This window comes from Chiloscyllium punctatum, chromosome X, assembly GCF_047496795.1.
Source record: "Chiloscyllium punctatum isolate Juve2018m chromosome X, sChiPun1.3, whole genome shotgun sequence".
Classification (NCBI taxonomy): domain Eukaryota; kingdom Metazoa; phylum Chordata; class Chondrichthyes; order Orectolobiformes; family Hemiscylliidae; genus Chiloscyllium; species Chiloscyllium punctatum.
Genome location: NC_092791.1, coordinates 27,558,114 through 27,579,296, shown reverse-complemented (window position 1 = coordinate 27,579,296; position 21,183 = coordinate 27,558,114). Strand labels below are relative to the sequence as shown.

At 45.8% G+C, this 21,183-nt stretch overlaps 1 protein-coding gene and 1 long non-coding RNA gene across 3 annotated transcripts in view; both read right to left on the bottom strand.

Annotated features, from left to right (window-relative positions):
* The window catches only part of LOC140471130 (uncharacterized), a 118,129-nt gene extending 109,119 nt beyond the window's left edge, over positions 1-9,010 (bottom strand). For both annotated transcript variants that reach the window (XR_011956868.1, XR_011956869.1), the window contains exons 1-2: positions 8,780-9,010; positions 2,557-2,743 (exon numbers count right to left, since the gene is read on the bottom strand). This is a non-coding gene — a long non-coding RNA (uncharacterized lncRNA). The remainder of the gene's footprint in view (positions 1-2,556; positions 2,744-8,779) is intronic.
* asic1b (acid-sensing (proton-gated) ion channel 1b) overlaps positions 1-21,183 on the bottom strand; it is an 814,340-nt gene that overhangs the window by 585,602 nt on the left and 207,555 nt on the right. The gene's annotated exons all lie outside the window — the stretch shown is intronic.

The following is a 21,183-nucleotide window of genomic DNA, read 5'->3' as shown; positions in this document are numbered from 1 at the left end:
GCCAAAAAAAAAATACTCCCCACCTTGAGGTTCCTGTATAATAGGATAGGGAAATAGGTCTGGGCGGGATACTCTTAGGAGGGTCGGTGTGGACTTGTTGGGCCGAAGGGCCCGTTTCCACACTGTCGGGATTCTATGACTTCCAATTCTGGTTTCGATGAGAAATGCGAGTGAGGTGCTTTTCTGGGGGCCCCTCCCGATCGAACAGGAGAGGAAATGTCACCCCCCCCCCCCCCACCCACCCCCTGCCAGCTTGTTCTCCCTGCAATTACAGGGAACACAGGTCACAGCCTCTGTGCCTGGATGAGATCCTCTCCGCAAAGTGAGCTGAGGCTGCTGAGCATCATGTGCACTCTCAGCCCATGGTGACCCAGTGCCTTGCAGCAGCGTGTGGAGATGCTGTATCACTCTTGGATCAATAATTGATGGAGTGAAGCGACGTTGTCGCACAGTGGGCTCCGAAGTGCCAGCTCAAACGCTGGCAGGCAGCTGCGGCAAGAGAGAGAGAAAGAAAACCACTCAGACAATGTTCCAAGCAGCCTGCACTCAGAGCTACAAGGGCCGGTTGGACGAGGCGGCGGGAGTGAACGGAGGAGAGGCTGCCACACAAGTGCAGAGCGGCCGCTGCAACATTAAAAAAAAGGTGGCCCACGTTTTTCCGAGGCTGCTGGAGAACATTCGCTCATCCCTGTTTTTGCAGGACAAAAAGACAGGTTGCCCATCATTGTGATGAATCATTCCCATCATCCTCAGGCTTGCTTCAATCACCATCTTGTTACGAGGTGGGGGTTGGAATTTCCCCGTGAGTCTGCCCTGCTGCCTCGACTCCCCATACCCTTCCCTTTCTCCCTGCTCCCTTCTCTCTCCTGTTCCCCCTTCCCCTTTCCTTCCCTCCTCCCTTCTTCACCTTTCTCCCCACTCTCTTCCACCTTCACCCATTCTCTCCTCCTCCGACTCTCCCTCCTGCTCTCTCCTTCTCTTCCCCCCTCTCTTCTCGCTCACTACTTCATTAATTTGAAGCAGTCCATGCTCAAATGCAACAAGATCTGGACAATATCCAGGCTTGGGCTGACAAGTGGCAAGTAACATTCGCGCCACACAAATGCCAGGCTGTGACCATCACCAATAAGAGACACTCTAACCACCACCCCTTGTCATTCAATGGTGTTACCACCACTGAATCCCCCACTATCAACATCCTGGGGGTTACCATTGATCAGTACCTCAACTGAACTCACCACAAACACAGTGGCTACAAGAGCAGGCTAGGAATACTGCAGTAACTCCCCTCCCCTATCTCCCCAAAGCCTGTTCACCATCTACAAGGCACAACTCAGGAGTGTGATGGAATACTCCCCACTTGCCTGGATGGGGGCAGCTCCAACAACACTCAAGAAGCTCGACACCGTCCAGGACAAAGCAGTCCACTTGAATGACACCACATCCACAAACATCCACTCCCTCCACCACCGATGCTCAGTAGCAGCAGTGTGTACTATCTACAAGATGCACTGTAGAAATCCACCAAAGATCCTCAGGCAGCACCTTCCAAACCCACAACCACTTCCATCACGAAGTACAGGGGCAGCAGATACTTGGGAACACCACCCCCTGCAAGTTCCCCTCCAAGCCACTCACCATCCTGACTTGGAAATCTATCATTGTGTTGCTGGATCAGAATCCTGGAATTCCCTCCTCAGGGCATTGTGGGTCAGGTGGACTGCAGCAGTTCAAGAAGACAGCTCAAACCTTATCTTCTCAAGGGGGGCAACTAGGAACAGGGCAATAAATGCTGGGCCCAGCCAGCGACACCTATGTCCCCCGAATGAATAAAAACAAATTCACAAAGGAACATGATACAAGTTATAGAACAGGCAGAAACACACGTAGAGCATAAACACTAGCACAAACTAGTTGGGGCAAATGGCTTGAGGTGTGCTATTTGTCCTAGAGCCAAGTCATTGACTCCTTTGTAGAAACTTTATACCTGTGTTTGTGCATGCCTGATGCTACACATTGTTATTTTTCTCAGAGGTGGTAAATCATAAATTTGGTCTTTCTTTCACTCGGGAAAACCTCATAAATGGCTCATTCCTTTTTTTTTGGACTAATGAACTATGTTTTATTTGAAGGAGAAAGTGAGGACTGCAGATGCTGGAGATCAGAGCTGAAAATGTGTTGTTGGAAAAGCGCAACAAGTCAGGCAGCATCCAAGGAGCAGGAGAATCGACGTTTCGGGCATCAGCCCTTCTTCAGGAATGAGGAAAGTGTGTCCAGCAGGCTAAGATAAAAGGTAGGGAGGAGGGACTTGGGAATGCGATAGGTGGAGGGAGGTCAAGGTGACGGTGATAGGCCAGAGTGGGGTGGTTTCAGCTATGTTTTATTTGAAGCCTGACATAGCCTTGTGCTAAAACCATTTCAAATCTTTGTCGTAGCCAAACGAGAGGTTAAAGCATCAGTGAGTAGCTTCATTCCTCCATACCTGACCATAACAAAAACTAAATGAAAAAAAAACTGAAGTCCTGCATCAGTCAGTACCACAAGAAGAATACCTACCTCCAAATATTGTCACTGAGGAAACCGAGCTGAAAGCCCTCAAGTAATTCACCTGTTTGAGGTGAATTTGACATCACCATAAACAAGGGAGCTCAGTTGTTTGAGTATTGGAGTTGGGACGTCATTTGAGGTTGTACAGGATGTTGGTGAGGCCTCTTCTGGAATACTGTGTCCAGTTCTGGTCGCCCTGTTATAAGAAAGATCTTATTAAGTTGGAGAGGATTCAGAAGAGATTTACCAGGACGTTGCTTGGTATGGAAGGTTTGAGTTATAAAGAGAGGCTGGGACTTTTTTCACTGGAGCATAGGAGGCTGAGAGGTGACCTTATGGAAGTTTATAAAATCATGAGGGGTATAGCTAGGGTTAATGGTAGGTGTCTTTTCCCTAGGATGGGGGACTTCAAGACTGGGGGCATATTTTTAAGGCGAGAGGAGAAAGATTTAAAAAAGACAAGGGGCGATTTTTTTTTTTTACAGAGGGTGGTTCGCATGTGGATGCGGGTACAGTTACAATGTTTAAAAGACATTTGGATAAATACATGAATAGGAAAGGTTTGGAGGGATATGGGCCAGGTGCAGGCAGGTGGGACGAGTTCAGTTTGGGATTATGTTCGGCATGGACTGGTCGAACCGAAAGGTCTGTTTCGGTGCTGTATGACTGCATGTGGACAATAGGCTTTCAAAAGTGAACAGTACATCCAGTAGACTCTCAAACAACTGTGCAGCCATCTCAGTGTCAGAGAGACAGACCAAAATCAAAGTGTACAAAACCGTAGTGCTTGCTGCCTTTCTATACAGCAATCGAGCCATGGATATTGTACCACCATCATATACATCTTTTATCAGCACTGCCTCTGCAACATCCTTGAGACCCACAGGCAAGACCACATCATAAATATTCAAGTCCTAGAAACAAAGGTCACCCGCATCAAGGCCGTCCTCCTGCAAAGCCTACTGGGTTGGACAGATCACACTGTCCACAGATGTAAGTCGATAGGGTGGTAAAGAAGGCGTATGGCATGCTTGCCTTTATCAGTTGGAATATTGAGTACAAGAGTCAGGATATCATGTTGCAGCTTTATAAGATTTTGGTTAGGCTGCACTTGAGTTTAATTCTGGTCGCCATGACAGGAAGGATGTGAAGGCTTTGGAGAGGGTGCAGAAGAGGTTTACCAGGATGCCGCCTGGATTAGAGGGTAAGAGCTATAAGGGGAGGCAAGAAAAGCTCAGGTCATTTCCTCTGGAGGGGAGACGATAAAATTATGAGATACATTGATAGGGCTGACGGTCAGAATCTTTTTCCCCCAGAGTTTAAATGTCTAATTATAGAGTGAGAGAGGGAGGTAGAGAGAAAGGTAGAGAGAGAGAGAGAGAGAGATATGGATTCTTTCTTGATTATATGTTTTTGGAGATAAGTCTCTTGATTAAACTTAAATTATAAGCCATAGCAATGTTTGTAGAGGAATAAAACGGTGTTATTTTCTGGGTCTGTAGATTGTGAAGGAGCAAAATGGCCTTTGCAGTGATACATACTTCTTGTCAGATGTGGGAGTTTAAAGAGAGTTTAAGGGTTACTGCGGATTATCTCTGCCATTAATGCTGTTGGCTGCGAATCTTATCAGATCGAGTGGATCGGTTGGAGAGACAGATAGAAGCGATGAGGAATTTGCAACAGCAGCAGTATGTGATGGATGGCAGTTATAGGAAGGGGGGAAAAGTCTCAGATACAGTCACATAGATGGGTTAACTCCAGGAAGGGTGAGAGAGGTCGGCACCTAGGGCAGGAGTCTTTTGTGGATATACACATTTCAAACAGGTATGCTGTTTTGGAAAATGTAGGGGGTGATGGATTCTCAGGGGAACGTAGCACGAACAGTCAAGTTTCTGGTATTGAGACTGGCTCTAATGCAACGAGGAGTACGTCTGCTTCCAAGAGATCAATTGTGTTAGGGGATTCTGTAGTCAGAGGTACAGACAGACGTTTCTGTGGCCAGCAGAGAAAAAGCAGAATGGTGTGTTGTTTCCCTGGTGCCAGGATCAAGGATGTCTCAGAGCGGGTGCAGAATGTTCTCACGGGGGAGAGGGGCCAGCAGGAGGTCATTGTTCACATTGGAACCAACGACATTGGAAGGGAAAAGGTTGAGACTCTGAAGGGAGATTACAGAGAGTTAGGCAGAAATTTACAAAGGAGGTCCTTAAGAGTAGTAATATCTGGATTACTCCCAGTGCTACGAGCTAGTGAGGGCAGGAATAGGAGGACAGAGCAGATGAATGCATGGCTGAGGAGCTGGTGTATGGGAGAAGGATTCACATTTTTGGATCATTGGAATCTCTTTTGGGGTAGAAGTGACCTGTACAAGAAGGACAGATTGCACCTAAATTGGAAGGGGACTAATATACTGGCAGGGAGATTTGCTAGAACTGCGTGGGAGGATTTAAACTAGTAAGGTGGAGGGGTGGGACCCAGGGAGATAGTGAGGAAAGAGATCGATCTGAGACGGGTACAGCTGAGAACAGAAGTGAGTCAAATAGTCAGGGCAGGCAGGGACAAGGTAGGACTAATAAATTAAACTGCATTTATTTCAATGCAAGGGGCCTAACAGGGAAGGCAGATGAACTCAGGGCATGGTTAGGAACATGGGACTGGGATACCATAGCATTTACGGAAACATGGCTCAGGGATGGACAGGACTGGCAGTTTAATGTTCCAGGATACAAATGCTACAGGAAGGATAGAAAGGGAGGCAAGAGAGGAGGGGCATTTTTGATAAGGGAGAGCATTACAGCTGTGCTGAGGGATGATATTCCCGGAAATACATCCAGGGAACTTATTAGGGTGGAACTGAGAAATAAGAAAGGGATGAACACCTTATTGGGATTGTATTATAGACCCCCCAATAGTCAGAGGGAAATTGAGAAACAAGCTTGTAAGGAGATCTCAGCTATCTGTAAGAATAATAGGGTAGTTATGGTAGGGGATTTTAACTTTCCAAACATCGGCTGGGACTGCCATAGTGTTAAAGGTTTTGATGGAGAGGAATTTCTTAAGTGTGTACAAGACAATTTTCTGATTCAGTATGTGGATGTACCTACTAGAGAAGGTGCAAAACTTGACCTACTCTTGGGAAATAAGGCAGGGCAGGTGACTGAGGTGTCAGTGGGGGAGCATTTTGGGGCCAGCGACCATAATTCTATTAGTTTTAAAACAGTGATGGAAAAGGATAGACCAGATCTAAAAGTTGAAGTTCTAAATTGGAGAAAGGCCAATTTTGATGGTATTAAGCAAGAACTTTTGAAAGCTGATTGGGGGGCAGATGTTCGCAAGTAAAGAGACGGCTGGAAAATGGGAAGCCTTCAGAAATGAGATAATAAGAATCCAGAGAAAGTATACTCCTGTCAGGGTGAAAGGGAAGGTTGGTAGATATAGGGAATGCTGGATGACTAAAGAAATTGAGGGTTTGGTTAAGAAAAAGAAGGAAGCATATGTCAGGTATAGACAGGATAGATCGAGTGAATCCTTAGAAGAGTATAAAGAAAGTAGGAGTATACTTAAGAGGGAAATCAGGAGGGCAAAACAGGGACATGAGATAGCTTTGGCAAATAGAATTAAGGAGAATCCAAAGGGTTTTTACAAATATATTAAGGACAAAAGGGTAATTAGGGAGAGAATAGGGCCCCTCAAAGATCAGCAAGGCGGCCTTTGTGTGGAGCCACAGAAAATGGGGGAGATACTAAATGAATATTTTGCATCGGTATTTACTGTGTAAAAGGATATGGAAGATATAGACTATAGGGAAATAGATGGTGACATCTTGCAAAATGTCCAGATTACAGAGGAGGAAGTGCTGGATGTCTTGAAACAGCTAAAAGTGGATAAATCCCCAGGACCTGATCAGGTGTACCCAAGAACTCTGTGGAAAGCTAGAGAAGTGATTGCTGGGCCTCTTGCTGAGAGATTTGTATCATCGATAGTCACAGGTGAGGTGCCGGAAGACTGGAGGTTGGCAAACGTGGTGCCACTGTTTAAGAAGGGTGGTAAGGACAAACCAGGGAACTAAAGACCGGTGAGCCTGACCTCGGTGGTGGGCAAGTTGTTGGAGGGAATCCTGAGGGACAGGATGTTCATGTATTTGGAAAGGCAAGGCCTGATTCGGGATAGTCAACATGGCTTTGTGCATGGGAAATCATGTCTCACAAACTTGATTGAGTTTTTTGAAGAAGTAACAAAGAAGATTGATGAGGGCAGAGCAGGAGATGTGACCTATATGGACTTCAGTAAGGCATTCGACAAGGTTCCCCATGGGAGACTGATTAGCAAGGTTAGATCTCATGGAATACAGGGAGAACTAGCCATTTGGATACAGAACTGGCTCAAAGGTAGAAGACAGAGGGTGGTGGTGGTGGAGAGTTGTTTTTCAGACTGGACGCCTGTGACCAGTGGAGTGCTACAAGGATCGGTGCTGGGTCCTCTACTTTTTGTCATTTACATAAATGATTTGGATGCGAGCATAGGAGGTAATAGTTAGTAAGTTTGCAGATGACACCAAAATTGGAAATGCAATGGACAGCGAAGAGGGTTACCTCAGATTACAACAGGATCTGGACCAGATTGGCCAATGGGCTGAGAAGTGGCAGATGGAGTTTAATTCAGATAAATGTGAGGTGCTGCATTTTGGGAAAGCAAATCTTAGTAGGATTCATACACTTAATGGCAAGGTTCTGGGGAGTGTTGCTGAACAAAGAGACCTTGGGGTGTAGGTTCATAGCTCCTTGAAAGTGGAGTCGCAGGTAGATAGGATAGTGAAGAAGGCGTTTGGTATGCTTTCCCTTATTGGTCAGAGTATTGAGTACAGGAGTTAGGAGGTCATGTTGCGGCTGTACAGGGCATTGGTTAGGCCACTGTTGGAATATTGCGTGTAATTCTGGTCTCCTTCCTATCGGAAAGATGTTGTGAAACTTGAAAGGATTCAGAAAAGATTTACAAGGATGTTGCCAGGGTTGGAGGATCTGAGCTACAGGGAGAGGCTGAACAGGCTGGGGCTGTTTTCCCTGGAGCGTCGGAGGCTGAGGGGTGACCTTATAGAGGTTTACAAAATTATGAGGGGTATGATTAGGATAAATAGGCAAAGTCTTTTCCCTGGGGTGGGGGAGTCCAGAACTAGAGGGCATAGGTTTAGGGTGAGAGGGGAAAGATATAAAAGAAACCTAAGGGGCAACCTTTTCACGCAGAGGGTGGTACGTGTATGGAACGAGCTGCCAGAGGACGTGGTGGAGGCTGGTACAATTGCGATATTTAAGAGGCATTTGGATGGGTATCTGAATAGGAAGGGTTTGGAGGGATATGGGCCAGGTGCTGGCAGGTGGGACTAGATTGGATTGGAATGTCTGGTCGGCATGGACGGGTTGGACCGAAGGGTCTGTTTCTATGCTGTACATCTCTATGACTCTATGGTCAAGATCAGAGTGGTGCTGGAAAAGCACAGCAGGTCGGGCAGCATCTGAGGAGCAGGAAACATCGATGTTTAGGGCAGGAGCCCTTCATCGGTTGAATTTGGTGTCATGTTCAGCACAACATGGGTGGCACGGTGGCAGAGTGGTTAGCACTGCTGCCTCACAGTGCCAGAGACTTGGGTTCAATCCTCACCTCAGGTAACTCTGTGTGGAGTTTGCACATTGTCCCTGTGTCTGCGTGGGTTTCCTCTGGATACTCCAGTTTCCTCTGGATACTCCAGTTTCCTCCCACAGTCTAAAGATGTGCAGGTTAGGTGAATTGGTCATGCTAAATTGCCCATAGTTTTAGATGCAGGGGTAAATGTTGGAGAATGGGTCTGGGTGGGTTGTGCTTTGGCGGGTCAGTGTGGACTTGCTGGGCCGAAGGGCCTGTTTCCACACTGTAAGGAATATAACAGTGTGGGCCGAAGGCTGTACTGGTCTATGGACAAGTGTTACGGCCCAAGATTACAGACAGCTAACAGACAGGCCCCATGCAAATGTTCCAAGGCCTCCCCTCAATGACCATCATCCGGTGGATAGCACAGGCCGGGGACTGTGGTTCCTAAACATTCTCGATTGGGAGCACCGCAGGCTCCTTTGAGACTGAGCAAAGAGCCAGCACGAGAAAGGAAATAGGAGGAGAACAGATCCAACTGGCCCTGGAGAGTAAAGTCATCGTCACCTCCACCCTCGGTGGGAGATTCTCCCAGTCACGGATAGGCCCCGCTCACCTCCAGTGGGGCCTAGAACCACTCAGCCAAGTCCAGCCTTCCGAAGGTCGGCATCTGTGAAGAAAAGATATTCGACGCAATGCTCCGCTCCCCCTGTTCGGGTGCGGGTTTTAAACAAAAACCTGACAGGAACCAAAGAGGGCCATTATTAGGGCGTCTGCGGCTCAGGCCAGGAGAACGAATCGAGTCAGAGAGAGAACGCGGGAGAGCTCAGTTCAGTGCAGGCACATTTCGTTTGTCAAATGCGTTTGCAAATCTTCCGTGACCTCAGCAGTTCCACCTGCCTCAAACTCTGAAGCTCAATTGTTTCTATGAACCAGACACGGTCTCCCCTCAAGTCAAGTGGCAATTGCTCCCTGTTCCGAACAAAATATTAACAGTATCAAATCAAGGGGAAGGTTCAGGTGGAAAGAAAGCAAATTCAATGTAAATGCAAAGTAGAGTTCTAATTTTTCCTTATTTTAAAGAAGAAATACATCCTGACAGCGAGGCTCCTTATAATCTCAAGACGACAGAATGAATGCTAAATCACCACCGAGGGGGGGGGAAAAAAAGCCTCACTGGAGATATCAAAGCAAAGAAGCCTGGTGGCAGTTCTGATTTTATGATGGATTTACAGATCTTAGCACTGCATTCAGTATGCATGTGGTGTCCACACACTTCCGACAGGTTGTGGTTATGTCTGCCGCGTAATTTGCTGTACAGTTTAATATCGAATTCATCAATCAAAAGGCACATTTTTCGAACAGAAAAGGTAAAGAAAAATAATGAGTACAGTCGGTTTTGTCTGAGAGTGGGGACTTAAAGTATAAACACTTGAACTCCTTAGCATTGGTGAGAGCAGCAAATTTCAAGCAGTAAGCTGATGGTCTCTTCTTATCTTGCTTTCAGCAAGAGTGCTGCAGCATCTGTCTGTGACTCCTGCACATGGTGCGTGAATTTATCTTCCCAACCGTTCCAGGTCTTTGCACTAATCCAGCCTGTCGGCGCGGTCAAATAAACTGAGGCGTGTGATTTTGGTCCGTGCCCTTTAAGAGAGAAAGGTGCATTTTTATGTCGCCTGTCACAATCTCACAGACGTTCGCAGTCAATGAGGTACAAACTGCAGTCGTCGTGTTCACGCAAGAAACCGCTCAGCCACTTTGAGACAGCGAGCGATGGGATTCCGACTTTCGAAATTTGTTTTTGTGTGGTAGGAGAGTTTGAAAAGTTCTTCGAGGTTTTGGAGGATGTAACCAGGAGGGTCGACAAAAGGGAGCTAGTAGATGTCAGACACTTGGATTAGGCATTCAGTAGGAAGTCACACAAAAAGGTTATTAAGGAAGGGTTCAGGGATTTGAGAAATATGTTAAGGATTGGTCCTTTGACAGCAAAAAGTGAAAGCACTTTCAAGTACGTTGACTGCATAGTGCAGGGGCCTCAGCTATTTGCAATTTATGTTAATGACTTAAACAAAGTGAACAATTCAAGTTTGCTAATGATGCAAAATAAAATAGGCTTTTAAGCTGCGAGGAAGATACAAAGAGGCAGCAAAATATTTGGACAATCTGGTGGCAGATGTAGTTGAGTGTAGGGAAGTGGGAGTTATTCATTTTAGTTGCAAGAATAGAAAATCTTTTTTTTAGCTGCCATTTTCAACAAATATCATAGAGGGGTTCCCTCAGTCAGGACAAGAGTGTTTTAAGACCACAGGACATCGGAGCAGAGATTAGGCCATTCAGCCCATTGAACTGATACGTTTCTCAACCCAATTCTCCCCCTTTCTCCCCGTAACCTTCGATCTCCTTGATACCCAAAAACCTATCTATCTCCCTCTTAAATGCGCTCAATGACCTGGCCTCCACAACCTTCTATGGCAATAAATTCCATAGATTCACCCCTCTCTGGCGGAAAAAGATTCTCCTTATGTCCATTCTAAAAGATCTTCCCTTTACTCTCAGGCTGTGCCAGGAGAAAGTGCGGCCTGCAGATGCTGGAGATTAGAGTCAAGAGTCGAGAGTGTGATGCTGGAAAAGCACAGCAGGTCAGGCAGTATCCAAGGAGCAGGAGGGTCGATGTTTCGGGTATAAGCCCTTCATTCCCGATGAAGGGCTTATGCCCAAAATGTCGATTCTCCTGCTCCTCGGATGCTGCCTGACCTGCTGTGCTTTTCCAGCATCACACTCTCGACTCTAAGGCTGTGTCCTCAGGTCCTAATCTCATGGTATTGTCCCAAACTCGCTTCATTAATGGCCTATCCGCCCCTCTTGCCTGATGCTAGCCCAAGTCTCCCACTCCTGGAAGGACCCACCAAATTAGCAACAAGAGAATACTGGAGAAACTCAGCAGGTCTGGCAGCATCACTCAGGAAAGAAACAGAGTTCACATTTCCAGTCCAGTATCACTCCGTCCTTATGAAGAGCCAATGTTAACTCTGTTTCTCTAATCTGTCGGAACGTTAGCTCTGTTTCTCTTTCCAAGCTGCTACCAGATTTGCTGAGTTTCTCCAGCATTCTCGCTGCTCGTTTCATCATCTGAGTATTTTGCTTTCATAGAGAAAATTAGCGTGCAAGTGCAGCAAGCATTAAGGAAGGCAAACGGTGCGTTAGCTTAATTGCAAGGAGACTGGAGTACAGGAATAAGATAGTCTTCTTACCATTGGAGGGGCTTTGGTGAGATTTCGTACGTTTGGTCCCCATATTTGGAGTCACAAAGTCAGACAGCACAGAAACAGACCTTTCGGCCCAAGCAGTCCATGCTGACCATAATCCTAAACTTAACTAGTCTCACCCCTTGAATCCACCCAAGGGAAAGGATATCTGCCATTCATCTTAATTATAACTCTCATTAATGTATAAATGTCTATAAGGTCACCTCTTAACCTCCTACGCTCCAGTGAATAAAGTACCAGCCTCTCCTTATAAATCAAACTGTCCATTCCTGGCAACATTCTAGTAAATCTCCTCTGAACCCTATCCAAGTTAATAATATTCTTTCTATAATAGGGCAGCCAGAACTGGACACAATATTTCCAGAAGAGGCCTCACCATCATCGACATGATGTTCCAACTCCTATACTCAAAGGTCTGAGCAACGAAGGCAAGTGTGCTAAACACCTTCTGAACTATCCTGTCTAAAAGTGATGAAAACTTTAAAGAATCGTGTACCTGACCCTCTGTTCTACAACACAATCCAGGAAAAGTAAGGATATATTTACAATGGAGGCAGTATAACAAACATTCCCTAAATTGGCAGCCCTAGATTTATTGGTGGCATGGTGGGTCAGTGGTTAGCACTACTGCCTCACAGTGCCAGGAATCTGGGTTCGATTCCAGCCTCGGGCGACTGTGTGTGTGTGTGTGTGGAATTTGCACATTTTCCCCGTGTCTGCGTGGGTTTTCTCTGGGTGCTCCGGTTTCCTCCCACAGTCCAAAGGGTGGATTGGCCATGCTGAATTGCCCTATCGTGTTTAGGAATGTGTAGGTTAGGTGCATTAGTCGGGGTAAATGTTGAGTAGAAACCTGACTTTACACAATAATTGAGAGGTGAAAAGTTTACTTTTTCCCCATTGGTCACCATTCCACTCAACTGTGTAAAAACGTTTCCTTTGGATCTAACGGCTCCTGATTTGTTTGCAAACAGTGGCTGTGTGGATGTAAGTTAGCTCGCTGAGCTGGAAGGCTGGTTTTCAGACGTTTTGTCACCATACTTGGTAACATCATCAGTGAGCCTCAGCGGGTGTGCCCAACACTCTCTGTGAAAGAAGTGAAATTTTGCAAAGCACGATGTCACCTCTGGTGGGGTGGGAGCTCCAGAGGTTGGCAAGGAAATCAACTTTAAAAAAGAAGTTAAAAAATCACACACCGAATTACTGTTCAACAGGTTTATTTGGAAGCACTAGCTTTCAGAGCGCTGCTCCTTCATCAGGGCTGCACGTCATTTTAAAAAAGAAAACAGCAAAGCATATGTACTGGCGGGACTATGATTCTTTCTGACAATGGCTTGTGGCGAGAGACTTGTCAGTGAGTCTCCGCAAAATGTCAAGTCAAATGCCAAAATGATGAGATCTTCGATAACCCGCAGAAAACCCTCCAGATGGGTGGGCCCTACTAAAACGAGCAGTATGAGAAATAACTCGCTGTGAACTTGCACAGCTATCAAGATTAAAACATTACAATTACATTAAAGGTAATTCGCCAAATTGAAATGAAAATGCTGAGGGACTTTTTGGTGCTTCGAGGCGATTCACTTGATCTTATTAAACAAAAACTGTGGGCCAGAAGATTTTTTTTTTCTTTGAAGAACAGGACAAATATCAGAAGGTCAAATTTTGTAAAGCTGAAATTTCCTTGCTTTCAATCAAAAGGATTGTTGACTGTTCCACAGATTATCGGTCCTCAGTGCTGAGGTGCAAGCATTCAAGACTTTTCCAGATTTTGACTGCTACTTGGAGTTAAGTGGATTTTTTTTGACTGCAGACTGTGGAGAGGTTAGTCATCACACTGTGCATGGGAGCTCTTCCTATTGTGCCGATCATAACCAGACGTAGGAAGTCCAATTAATTAATTTTCAAAAAGGCCATTGTAAGAAAGGTGGTAGGATGGGTTGATGAAGTAGTTCAAAATGTTTTTAAACAAAATGATTCCATCCTTTCGAGTGATTCAGGCAAGATATTGCAGCAATAGTGAGAGTGGGAGAGCGTGACTCTGGGTGGGAGGTGGGTACAGGAGCAGAGAGAGACAGTGAGAGTGTGAGGTATCGGAGAGAAGATGGCGGCACTTACACTGGTGGAGTGGGGAAGGTCACTGACCTTCTTCCTACAGCGCTGCGCATTCCTCCGGACGCTGAGACTGCACTGAGCCGGGTGGTAACCTCCGACCAGGTTGGCATGGCCTGGTGCCATGGCCTTCTCTGTTGGACCAGGGAAAGAGGACGTCCCGAGTCTGTATCACCCCATCCAGCACGGCCCCCAGGGTCGCTGTCCACAAAGCAGGGGGTGCCAATGTCTCCCTGTCTGCCCAGTCCCCGGGCAGCTCCGGACTGGCAGCACTTGCCCAGGTGCACAATGGGGCTTTTAAAGATGGTGCTGGTGCAAGAGATGCTGGTCCATTTGGAAATAACCGGTGAGTGACGGACTGTTCTGAGAATGGATCACTGTAAGGTTGGGTGGGAGGAATGGGAATTCAGCATGGAAAAGGTCGTGGGTGGGGGGAGGGGAGGTGTGGTCGCTCATTAACACTGCCAGTTTGCTAAGGTAGGGTAAGAGAACTTGCTCTGCCTCACAGTGTTAAACCCTCCAAAACAAAAAACTGCACACAGCTCGGACTTGCCCCCCCCAGTACGATTAGGCGAGTACGATTCCAACATTTAAAAGGCATCTGGATGGGTATTTGAACAATAAGGGGTTAAAGAGATATGGGCCAAGTGCTAGCAAATGGGACTAGATTGGGTTGGGATATCTGGTCGGCATGGACGAGTTGGACCGAAGGGTCTGTTTCTGTGCTGTACATCTCTATGACTCTAAACAAGAAGTAACATATACCCTGAAAGGAAAGAGTAACTGCTTTAAAAACAGAGCAGACCCTTGTCAGATCAGACTGTAGTGTGTTTCACTGGTTATGTATAACTTTTAAGTTTATATTTTGTATTGTAAGACATGGTAAGTCATACTTAGAGTTTTATTGAGTCTGAGGGATTGTTCGGTTTGTTTTTACATTGATTTTAGCTGAGGTTCTCCAACTTTGAAGTCAAGCTGGAATTAAAAAGTGCATTAAAAATCATAGGAAAACTGAGCCGTTGCCTAGCGACAAGGGTCCAGTAACACAGAGGTGCAGAATAATCCAGAAAGTCAGCGGGTCAGTGTGGTCTCCGCCCAGAGGTTGAAGGATTGCTAGACTCTGGTGCGAGGGAAATCCCACATTTGCTCTGAACCAAAAGTCGAAATGGGTTTAGTTTGCCGTTTGTTTGAGGTGTCTTGGGTAGATGAAGAGGGGGGGGGGGGAATCAAAAAAATGATCTCGTGACTGCAGAAATTCATTAAACTGGCTGCAAGGAGCATTAGTTAGTGTGGAGAAAGTGATAACTCCTGCCTATGGTTTGGGTGTATGTAAGTACGTATATTGCTTGGAATGCATCAGAAAGAGTGCAGAAGAAAAGTTCCAGGGATGAGGAAAGATTGGAGTCATTGGGGCTGTTTTCCTTGGAAAGGAACAGGAGTAGGCCAAACAGCCTCACAAGCCTGCTCCGCTATTGAACACTATCATGGCCAATCTCATCTTGGCTATAACTCCACTTTCTTGCCTGCCCTCCATAACCCCTTAATCCATCACTCATTGAAATCTGTCTACCTCCCCTTTCCATTTACTCAAAGCCACAGCATCCACCAGGCCAGTGAATTCCACAGGTTCGCAAGCAGAATCATACAGCCCCTTCAGTCCATCCAGTCCATGCCTATCATCATTCCAAACAAATCTAGTCCCACCTGCTTGCACTTGGCCCATATCCCTCCAAACCTTTCCTAGTCGTGTACTTACCCAAATATCTTTCAAACATTGTAACTGCACCCACATCCACCACTTCCTCAGGAAGATCATTCCACACATGAATCACCCTCTGTGTAAAAAAAGCTGTCCCTCATGTCTTTTTTTAAATCTCTCTCCTCTCACCTTAAAAATGTGCCCCCGAGTCTTGAAATCCCCCACGTTATGGGAAAGACACTTGCTGTTCATCTTGTCTATACCCCTCATGATGTTAGAAACCTCTATAAGGTCACCCCTCAACCTCTTACACTCTAATGAAAAAACTCCCAGCCTATCCAGCCTCTCCTTATAATTCAAACCATCCATTCCTGGCAAAATCCTGGTAAATCTTTTCTGAACACTCTTACAGTTAATAATATCCTTCCTATAACAGGGCAACCAGAACTGGACACAGTATTCCAAAAGAGGCCTCACCAATGTCCTGTACAACCCCAACATGACTCATCAACTCATGTACTCAAAGGTCTGAGCAATGAACGCAAGTCTGTCAAACACCTTCTGAACCACCCTGTCTAAAATGTGACACAAATGTCAAAGACTTATGTACCTGCATCCTTTAGATTCTACAACACTACCTTTGTTCTTCAATTAAAAACCTGGCTGGATAACTTCTTCAATTCTAGGATGTTCCAGTGAATGGAGTGACTGAGCTCTGTCAAGCCAGGTCTATTATCAAGGGCATGCTGAGAATTTGATGAAAAATTACTGATCTGCCGAGTAATTCCAGCACCTTTTGGTTTTAAGTTTCAGGGTTTCCGAAGCCTTGTTTATAACTCTTTGCTGTTGCTTTATCTGGTCTCACACTTGCTTTTGGGGGATAAGGTTTGAGTTGGTTCAGGTACCCACCTACACGCAGACGAAACAAGGCTGATATTCCAGTTGTTTTCTTTTCGAGTAAACTGACCCAGCCACCTGTTTGGGGGAAGTGGAAAAAATCCCATTGTGCTACTTTGGAGAGGTGCAGGCTGGCTGGTGCCTTAGACAATTATTATCCTTCGATTAACAACTAGACGGTCTTGAAGGACTGCTAGCTTTGTCATTGCTCCTCTTTGAGCATCTTTGCTCATACAAGACCTGCCTCTGACTATCCAAACGGTTTTATCCCAGCAGGAACCTGTTGCGCCACGTTTGGACAGTAATCGACTGTCAGCCATACACCTTCCAATCATCACCGCTGTCACACTCTGCCAGGAGTAGCAGTTTGTTCCTCAATGCGCCAGGATTGGTCATTTGATCCTCAAACCTAACACTCTCCAAAGCATCAATCTTCATCGGGAACCAGGCTGAAGCACCAACTGGAGTTTAGATCAAATCCTTTACCGTCTCTTTTTCCTGTTTTTATGATCAACGCAACCTTCTGCAACGTGATTCCCATTTGTATCTCCCTACGTTGTTTAAAAAAATGATTCTTTAACAAGTCTAGAATGTGTATTTACTTTTCTTAAGTGTTTTATTTTGGTTTCTCTCCCACCCCTCCTCACCACCTCCACAGGCCTCAGTCTCTCCCATTGCAGTCCTCCGCCAGCCTGCGCCCAGCCCCCAACCCTCTCCAACTCTCTATTCCCACCAATGCAGGTGTTCGACCTGTCCTTTACTCACTGTCTTCCAACCACTCTGCCCTCACCACCCAAGATCCTTCTCTTTGTCCTTTTCCAGCTCCTTGGACTCAGGAAGGTTGAGGGGAAATGTCCCGAGGGATCTGGACAGGTAGTGAGATATGAAAAGTATGGTGCTGGAAAACCGCAGCCGGTCAGGCAAAATCTGAGGAGCGGGAGAGTCGACGGTTCGAGGGTAAGCCCTGTTCACAAAGGGCAGGAGGGCTGATACTCCGAGGACATCAATCAAAAGTGACTGACAAAAGAAACAGAAGGGACCTGAAAGACATTTGTCTTTTTAACAACACAGAGTGGATGGGATCTGGAATGCATGGCCTGACAGGGTGGTCGAGGCAGATTTAAGCATGACTTTCACAAAAACGACGGGATCCTTATCTGAAGAGGCAAAATGCGCAGTTCAACTGGGACCTGGGGCAAGGACATTCAGTCTTCAATCTTCAGGTAAGTGTCCTCTAAGGCGGCCTTCAAGATACACAAGACTCGCCGAGCAGAAAAACAGATAGCCAAGTTCCGTACCCATGAAGGTGGCCTCAACCGTGATTGTGGGTTCGTGTCACACTACATGTAACCCGACCATACTGCTCTGTATGGTAAAATCTTCCTTACTGTCCTGTTTTACCACCATCACCTTGATAATTTGTTATGATCTCCCTACCTTAATTAGTTTATACAGTTGTGGATTACTTGTTACTTTGGTTAGACCTTTGGCGTGCGACTCTTATACATATCATCTTATCCCAGCTGCTTGGCTTGCCTCCAGCACCATCTTATATTTAATTATTTGTAATTATCTCTCTGCCTTTGTTGTTTTGAATTCAGGGCAGCACGGTGGCACAGTGGTTAGCACCGCTGCCTCACAGAGCCAAAGACCTGGATTCAATTCCCGCCTCAGGCAACTGTCTGTGTGGAGTTTGCACATTCTCCCTGTGTCTGCGTGGGTTTCCTCCGGGTGCTCCGGTTTCCTCCCACAGTCCAAAAAAAATGTGCAGGTTAGGTGAATTGGCCACGCTAAATTGCCCGTAGTGTTAGGTGAATGGGTAAATGTAGGGGAATGGGTCCAGGTGGGTTGTGCTTCGGCAGTTCGGTGTGGACTTGTTGGGCCGAAGGGCCTATTTCCACACTGCAAGTAATCTAATAAAAAAAAGAATTCATGTGTGGAATGAGCTGCCAGAGAAAGTGGTGGAGGCTGGTACAATTGCAACATTTAAAAGGCATCTGGATGGGTATATGAATAGGAAGGGTTTAGAGGGATATGGGCCAGGTGCTGGCAGGTGGGACTAGATTGGGTTGGGATATCTGGTCAGCATGGACGGGTTGGACCGAAGGGTCTGTTTCCGTGATGTACAGCTCTATGACTCTATGACTCTAATCGGATCATAGGTCATCCCTTCACTTATTGTTCAGCTGTTAAACACTTTACTTACACCGTCCAACACTCTTGATCACTTGCAGAGACTTATTATTCAGCCTATGGACACTCCGATCAAACCATTTCTATGATCTTTTGGTCTCTTTGCCGATAAATTCTGTGCCTGTGTGCTTCACTTCACCCAGTGGAGAAGCAGCACTCCAAATGCTTGTGATTTCAAATAAACCTGTTGGACCAGAACCTGATGTCATGTGACTTCTGACAAGTCAAACACTGGCACCTCCACATCAACTGGCAATTGGCAGCCGAGTGGGACTGGGGGGGATACTTCTTGCAGACCAGGCTAGCCCCTATTCTCGAACCATTCTATGATAAGACAAGGCAAAGGGGGACAGGAAAGGGACTTCTTTCGAGTGAAAAGTACAACAGATGTCAAATGCTGTGCAATGAATCCTGTTGAAATTGCATTCCTGATAACGCACCAGATTCTGCAAAGCCATGTCCATGACCAATATCACATCAACTCGTTCCACAATACACAAGCCAATCGAACAGAATATAGATGTGATGTCTTTGATCTGGCTGTGTTTTCAGTCATTAAGCGATATGGGAGCTAATGTCCACTTTACATCAAGGTCTTGGAATTGGCTCGAAAAAAAAGACATCTCGATATGTTTTCTAATTCCCGCCGTTGCAAGGTCTACTCCACAACCACCTGATGAAGGAGCAGCGCTCCAAAAGCTAGTGCTTCCAAATAAACCTGTTGGACTATAACCTGGTGTTGTGTGATTTTTAACAAGGTTAAGAGGAACTTTCAGATACCAGCCAAAGTCAGGACTAGCAGCATTGCCTCCAGACATCCAGTTGTATATTAATGTTATACAAAAAACAAGGATGTTTTGTAGTTCAACATTTTTTCACAATTAATCTGTTGTGCACACAGTGTATTTGGGCACCAAACAACGTTTCATATACGTACATCACTGAGCACTATTTATCTCAAACAAAAAGTCAATAGAACACACATTAGAATTAAAAAGAGGTACATTTCTCGTGCTTCCAATATCTCTCCCTTTTAATTACTCCTGTCTTGACAGAATTCACAGCACTCAGCGACTTCTCAAGCAGAGAGAAAAACAAATCTAGGCCTCCAACCAATCCCAGCACATCCTAGGGTGTCACGGGTCAGAGGTCAGGGTTCAAAGCCTGCACGCTTCACTTACAGGGAGATGTCTCACAGGAGTTTACAGGATAGGGGCCACAAATTTATCTTGGAAAAATTCTTCACATCTACCAATCAATCCTTTAGCCACCAACGTACTACTGAATCGGTTTTCGTTTTCAAACAAAAGTGCTGGTAAACCTTGAAACCTGGTTTCACAGTTTGTTGATTATTTTCCAATTCTGCTGTTCCAGTTTGAGGGATATTTTCTCTCAGACCTTTTGCATCGTGAGGCAAACCACACAAATCCATTCACCAGAGGGAAATGGGCCTGTTGTCAATTCCCTTTGAAAGGAAAGAGCCTTAGCATCATTGAACAAGTGACAAAAAAAAATTCTGTTATCTGACAATTGCAGGTTAGCATGGAGCCAGCCTGGCTTTCGAAAGATTCAGTGCACTGTGTATTTGGGGTTGGAGTTGGAGGGGAAGCAACTGTTTCAGACACAAGTGACACATGCTTGCTCACCTTTATTTACAAAATGCCATAATGAGCTCTAAAGCACGAGCTCTAAATAAACAGACAGTTGATCTCCCTAATGTAGAGTGCAGTCTGAGTCACTCACCTACTATTGAAGCTGGTCTCATTTGTCTTAACACTCAAGAGAGAAATGATTCATGATATTTAATCCGTTGCAATGGAGCTGTACATTAGGCACTGGGTAGAACAGGCCACTACCTCGAAATGGTTTGAACCCAATAGTCTTTGCCATGAGAAAGGGAGCATCATGGATACAAAACCAGACCGACACTGCTCAGGTGGAACTGTTTTCATCTGGACCGGCCTACTGGGAGCTGGTCAGTCAGAATGCCAGAAAAAGGCCGCTATTTGGAACTCCCCATTTACAGCAATGCCAACCTCGCCCAACTCAGGCGGGGGGTTGGTTTACAGAAGAATGTTATCAATCGGTGCCCAGTGCTGACCAAAGGTTGGTCAGGTGCGACCAGACCGGAGGGTAGGGTCCACTGGAGGGAATGGTTGGTAGTGAGGGGAGGGGGAATCGTAATCTGGCCATGGTGAGACCACTTCTTACTCAGCTTTCAGATTCAACAGTAATGGTTTAAAATCGTCCTGTGGCCACAGATTTAGCAGGTCCACTTGACAGTATAATTCAATCTTCTGCATTAATGGTAGATTCATGTAGCATTCCTATATATGCATCCAGCATCCAGGAGATGCCCTTATTCTGGGAAAGAATCGACATATTATTATAGGATCCCAATGAGTACAAGAAACTATTACGTTTTATTTTGTCTGGAAATATTCCTTGATCGAATTAAGTCCCTCTTTCATCATACGTTTGTAAAGTCAAAGACCATTCAGTCCAACTCGTCCATGCCAACCAGCTATCCTAACCTAATCGAGTCCCATTTGCCAGCACTTGGCCCATATCCATCTCAACCCTTCCTATTCATATATCCATCCAGATGCCTTTTAAATGTTGTAGTTGTACCAGCCTCCACCACTTCCTCTGGCAGCTCATTCCACACACACGCACCACCCTCTGTGTGAAAAAGTTGCCCCTCAGGTTCCTTTTAAATCTTTCCCCTTAAACCTATTCCCTCTAGTTTTGGACTCCCCTAACCTGGGGAAAGGACCTTGTCTATTTACCCTCTCCATGTCCCCCATGATTTTATAACCCTCTGTAAGGTCACCCCTCAGCCTCCAACACTCCAGGGAA